The following is a 6,254-nucleotide window of genomic DNA, read 5'->3' on the forward strand; positions in this document are numbered from 1 at the left end:
GCTATAACAAAGTAATTAAAGTAAAGCGAACCCAGTGAAACAAGTGAACATGGAACAGCTCAGCATGCACATCAATATCACATAAACACCACTCCCATCCACCTATAGGATCTTGATTTAATCAGTCACACAAAAAAGCGGGAATAAACACATGATAAAACGCTACGCCGTAAACCCTTCAACCAGCGCGTTTGAAAGTGTCCCTCCCGGCGGGTGAGGCAAGTAAATCTTCTCGATTACATCGCTTTCATGATGCGTTAACGACGAGTGTGACGACGACTGCGGCGACGGTTCAACCCTCTCAACATCATCACCTCTAGCAGCGGATACAACAATAGCTAAGAAAAAATACAATCACCCAGCAGTCGTGTCACCGGCATTAACGGTAGCCATGCTCCGAGAGCAATCCATGTCATCCGCCTCCCGCCCTGCGGTCCGGCACTACGAAAACCTCCATTATATCCTTCTTCTTTCGCTCCTGCTGCTGCTCCTCCTGCCACAAGCCCACAGACAGCCGCGTAGGTCGGCGTGGGAAAAAGGTTGCCCCGAGGGAATGCGTCCGAACCGTCCTGTAGGCATCCGTAAGCCCAAAGAAAGAAAAAAAAAGCGCTCGAGACGCGACTGTACGCGACGAACGAGGTGTCAAAAGTTGCCTTCACACATTATTCACTGATTTTTATTGGGAAGCCGATAGGCAATAAACCGAAATCGAACCGCCAGAGCGGGACCGGAGCGGGATGGACGTTTGTGGTTAGCTAATCGATAGGAACCGATCTAGTCGGCGAGCCGGCCATTGGGACCCCATTGGACTGATTTGGTTTTCGAGTGAGTGTGTCTTTGTGCTTGCTTTCCCCACTTCTTAAGATCACCTCCCTGTACGGCCTCATCGTCGTCAGGGAGTCGGCACTTTGGCCGTGATCGTTTTGCCGTTTCATTCAGAAATTCCCGGCAAAGGAACCTGTTTCGTTTCATTTCGTTTAGTCGTCCACACAGGGACACAACACTGCTCGGACGCAGAAATCAGCCGAAAAGTATTGTAAAGCCAAATGCAAGGATCGTTGGGAAGTCGATCGTATGAACGACCGCACAAAATTATTAGAACAAAGCAAAAGACCGGCCAGCCAGGGGCGGGGTGTGGAACTAAGATATAAAAATCGGCTCCAAACCGCAGAGAAACACATTTAATTAATATTCATTCTAGTGATCCGTCCGATCAAACCTCCGTTTGGTTTCCCGGTTTGTTTTCGTTCCTTTGCTTGCCCGGGCCGAGGGCTATTAGTGATGAGTCAACGTAAAATTGAAACACATCGATTTCACGACTTCACGGTCACTTAACGTGGGTCTACCCTTCGTTGCTGCTCCCGCGACCATCATCACCATCATCCCGAAAGCCCGTTGCAGGAAATTGTGGGCCGCCCTGCTCGATGAGCAGGCCTGGAACCGGCTTGTTTTTTTGCAGTTTGATAGCATTTTGGTTTTTGTCGATAATTAGTTTATCACGTTGTTGGGAAGGTACCGCTAAGCTGAGCAATAGGGGGGTTTGTCTTTTTGGTCATTTTTAATTTCCGGTCCTACAGGCTCGAGACACACTTACTCACACCGAACGGGTTTTCTTCAAGGTGCTGATGGCTCATGGAAAAAGGGAGAGAAAGGAGAGGGACGAAAAATCTATTTTCCAAAAACACGCACCCGGGACACGGGTGAGAACGGGCTGGGAAAGGAGCAACACACTTTTCAAAACCGATTCCCGAACGAACGGTCACTTGCCCTTGTGAAACGACACTTGTTCTCGAAACATCGGCTCCGAATTCCTTGCCATATAAAATAGAATCGATCGATTAATATTATGCGCGCGCTCACACACACACTCCGCTAGACACCGGAAATGGTCAATTGAAGCGCTTTCCAGGGAGGTCTCACCATGTGAACGATCGACGAAGCAAAGCAACAAAACACTATTTAGCCAACGCTGGAGGGTAGGAGAGTACCACCAAGACGCGGTCGATCTCTGGTCGATCTACTTCGCTAATAGGTGTGGTTTATGCTATGATCACTATCTTCGCGCGCGCGCGCACGATCGCTCAAGCTGGGGTAGGGAACGGCAAGGCACCTCTCCAACGGCCGTAGACCCCGTGACAGGGGTGATGATGGGGGCTGGGTCTTATGATGTTTCGAAAACAAAAAAAATAGAAGCAGAAACTAGCAGGGAGCGGATAGAATACTTGTGTTGGCAAAGGTGTGGGGAAAACAAACGCAACGAAACGGAAAATCGTTCCGTTGTATCGTGATGGAGGAAGGGGAGGCAGTGCAAAGGGTCGTTTGAATTTCGTAACCTTCGCATTTCGGGAATGACTCTATTTCTTGTATAGGGTGTCTGCCGGGTTAATGCTATTGTTGAGGGAATAATGTTGAGTGTTATAATTGCTTCCTGTTGAGGCATCACGACCCTTCCACAAGCATGGTGTGAACGGGTGCCAAAGACCCCGTTCGGGACAGTGTGGAGTTGGGAGCGGTTAGAGGTGAATAATTTGGAGTGAAATAAAACATACGGACTATGGATTGATGAACCACGAGCATGGAATTGAAAAGACGAATAAATAATAAACGTTTAACTTCAAATTCACATAGCGCTTCGTATCTTATCTGCCGCATGTTGTTTGATGGCTATCCCTGGGAGGATGAAGCAGCATTCAGTGCATCAATGTTTAAGTTTGAATGTTTTACATAATAATTCTTCTTTAAGACTAATGTTTCACCAATTAATAAGTTAATATTTAGCTTCAACTGTGAAATTCTTAGCACTAGCGATGTTCCCATGTTAATTTGTGCGATTTTAAACTATCAATCACACCTTTCAAATCAATGCCTTTTTTATAGACAATTTTATTCTGTTAATTTGTTTTATTAGTCAGTAGGATTGCTTTAGACGTATCTGAGCGTCCAATCCCCCGAACCACCTGTTTTGGTACGTTGAAGTAAAGCCTGATGAGACGAGGGATGAATCTCGACCTAACTGAGCTGTAAGACACAAGGTATATAGCAAGTTCGTTGGCTTGATTAATTGAAGCAGGACCTTGCCGTAGATTGGATGCCTATTTCGATGAAAATCTGCAGACAGGGATCGAGTATCCTGAAGAATTATTGTTGAGTGGACTTCGTCACGACGTACCCAATCGGAAGCAGACCAACATGAGAGATAAACTATAAACTAAACAAAGCGTTCATATTTTAACAAATGATTTGTCATATTGTACAGAAGCACAAATGACACTTTTTGAATTTATGAAAACTCTAGCTTGTATGAAGTAACCCGCAGCGATCGATCCTCTTCAATTGTGTTTAGCGTTTCTGTATAGCTGTTAAGTTGCAAATCAACAGTAAAGACTGATTGAAAACATCAGTTAGGAAAGTAAAACTGTAATACAGTGAACCCTTTCTTATTTGACACCTCTCCAAATTGAAAAACCTCTTTTATTCGAACATTTTCCACAGTCCCTTGATTTCCAGTACATTTTTGTCCCTCTAATTTATAAAACCTCTGAAATCTATACCCCTCTTATTTGTGTATGGTGTTGCCATGGTTATTGAATGATGTATGCTCAAATTGGCAATCGTGTGTGCAGTTTCGTATAGCAACAGTTAAGGCTGCATACTAAATGTTCTGTCTCTTTCTTGTTTGTATGGACCTTTCATTCACTCTCAACCTTTGTAATTTGAAAACTCCTCTTATTCGACAGTCCCATCGCCTCTCAAATAAGAGAGAGTTGACTGTATTGACTACTTTCTTATTCAATTTGGAAGTCATACGATTGTATAAAGGACGCCAAACTTCCAACTGATTCATCCTGTTGTATGTCAAACAGATCCAACTAATTAAACTCATTCTTTAAGTAGCCTTCACATTTCGACACTATTTAACCAATGGGAAGGAGTCACAATCTAACTTTTGTTTTCTAATGCCGCATTCCTCTACCCAAAAATTTGGACGCTTATATGATGAGCTTTATTTTTAGGTGTCGACGGCATTTTTACCACCAAACGGCAAACACCATAAAAAGCTTTTAAAATATCAAAGACCAAACTGAAGCATAAATCAAAGCATCGTTCGATGCTTGAAATGATCATTTTTTTATGATCATCTTTTGCAAGCAGGGCGCATTTCAATAGAAAGGTATTTTTTTAGGTGACATTAACAAATAGGATCAAATCCAAATGCCTTTGCTATAAAATAACTGTCACTAATGAAACGGTAACACGATTGGGAATGTTCTTCATCCTTTTAAGCGTGTGCTTTGCGATAGTATTCAAGCCATCGTCTACCCTATTTTACACTAAGCTCAACCGCAAACACCAAACACTCTCCTATTGTCGGCCAACTCTAACGTATCCCCGAACCCCACCCCACGGTATGCTGATCGTCAATGATCGTCTGATGAAATCGGGAATATTAAGTGATTCGCAACGCCAAAGATGTCCCGCTACAAAACAAGCCAACCTAGACCAAACGAGACCCACACTCGGGCTCATCAGGCCTTTCCCATCAAACGCGAGGGCAGTGGCGGCGCCGATCGGGGAATCATCATCGGTGGTCCATCAAACACCGTCCGTGCTCATCATTTATGTGCTAATAAATGAATAGCGGGCTGGTTGTTTCGATTCATGTTTTTTCGGCTAATCATCGCCGTAACGAGTTGAGGGGTCGGGTGAAATAAAAACTTGCGCCCGCGAACGGCCTTTGCGACGGCGCCGAGAGGCGCGCTGGCCGAATCGTCCACTTTCATCGTCGGCAGCCATGGGCAGCAAGGGGGACGCCACACGATTCGATTCGGACGATGCTGAGCGAGCTTAATTGAAAACAGCCGACTGATGCGGCAGAAGCCCATGGACAGCATACACAGGGATACAAAGACGTTCTGTGCGGGATCGTTTGGAGGCCGGAAATGAAACGGTCCAAACTAAAGAGCAGAAAAAGCACCCAACCCAGGCTGGCTTTTGGAGTACGGGCGCGCGAATGAATGGCACCAGCTTTTATGGCGCACGGGCTGGGCCCCAGCCAAGGAGCCGGCCCCTTGGAAACCTAACCCGGATGACCATTTTATTGCCACAGCCTGGGGCGCACACGCGGAGCTACAATGCGCCGCGCTTAGGGCACGCGTGTTCAGCGCCGCCGCAGCGTGCGTCGTGCGGATCCAATCGTTGGGTGAGGGTTTCTCATGGGTGAACCAGTTACCGATTGGCCACATTGGACCGCCGTTTCGCGCGAACGCAACGTGGGGTCGCATTTTATGTCGCTCGGCCCTCGGATCGGAGCCTTTTTTTTCGTTTCTCATAAATACATAAATCGAAAAAGCATCGAAAACTCGCTCGCCGTCGGCAGAAATGGCGGATTTGAGGTTGGTTTTTCGTTGGTGTATGCATGTAGATTGTTTTTTCTCTCTTCAGGTTGTGTTGTTTTAGGACAACGTGGCAAGAGCATGTAGTTCACGCCCCATGCTTTTCGGTCCAAGGCTCCCAGAAGCGAGCGTTTCACGAAGAGGGAATTCATATCCTCCGGCGAGCAGCAAAGGATCACTCCAAAGCTAAACAAAATGGAGCCCAAACCACGTTGAATTATATAAAAATATGTGTTTTTATGTCTTGGAGCAGATGCAAAAGATACAATAAAGTCCAATTTGCATTTTGTTATGATCTTTAATACTTTTATGTGGAAATAAAGAGCAATTATATGTTTGCGATAGCTACAAACCGATCGCATCAATCGCTAGATCTCCCTGCCACTATCTCTTGACTGTTCGTCCTCCATTTATGCTACAAGCTGCCACCTTCTTTCTCGAAATGCTACAATGATAGATCTCGAACGCTTCGTTCCGCTTAGCACCGGCTCGTAGGACCCAAACCCAAACCTACCGAACATGCTGCCACGCGCATATCCCCGTGACGGATAATCCGCAAAACGGTACTGGAGAGAGTACAAAAGCCCGACCCGACATCTCGCGACACGCAAGTGTTGAGCGTTACCCCGGATATCTGGGCCGCTCAAGGGTCCCAAGGCCCGCCGGCGGCGGCCGGCGACTTGAGACGGGCGTCGGTAAGCTGCCGAACCTCGCACTCGTAGGTGCGCACTCGAGCACTCGAGCAGAGTAGGCCGCTAAGAACGGTTGGGACTCAGATGCGGATCGCTTCACCTGACCGCCCGGCGTCGGGGCCAAAGTCGGTCGGCACACAATCCCGCCAGCAACGACACGTTGGTCGGG

Source organism: Anopheles arabiensis, chromosome 2 (genome assembly GCF_016920715.1).
Source record: "Anopheles arabiensis isolate DONGOLA chromosome 2, AaraD3, whole genome shotgun sequence".
Taxonomy (NCBI): Eukaryota; Metazoa; Arthropoda; class Insecta; order Diptera; family Culicidae; genus Anopheles; species Anopheles arabiensis.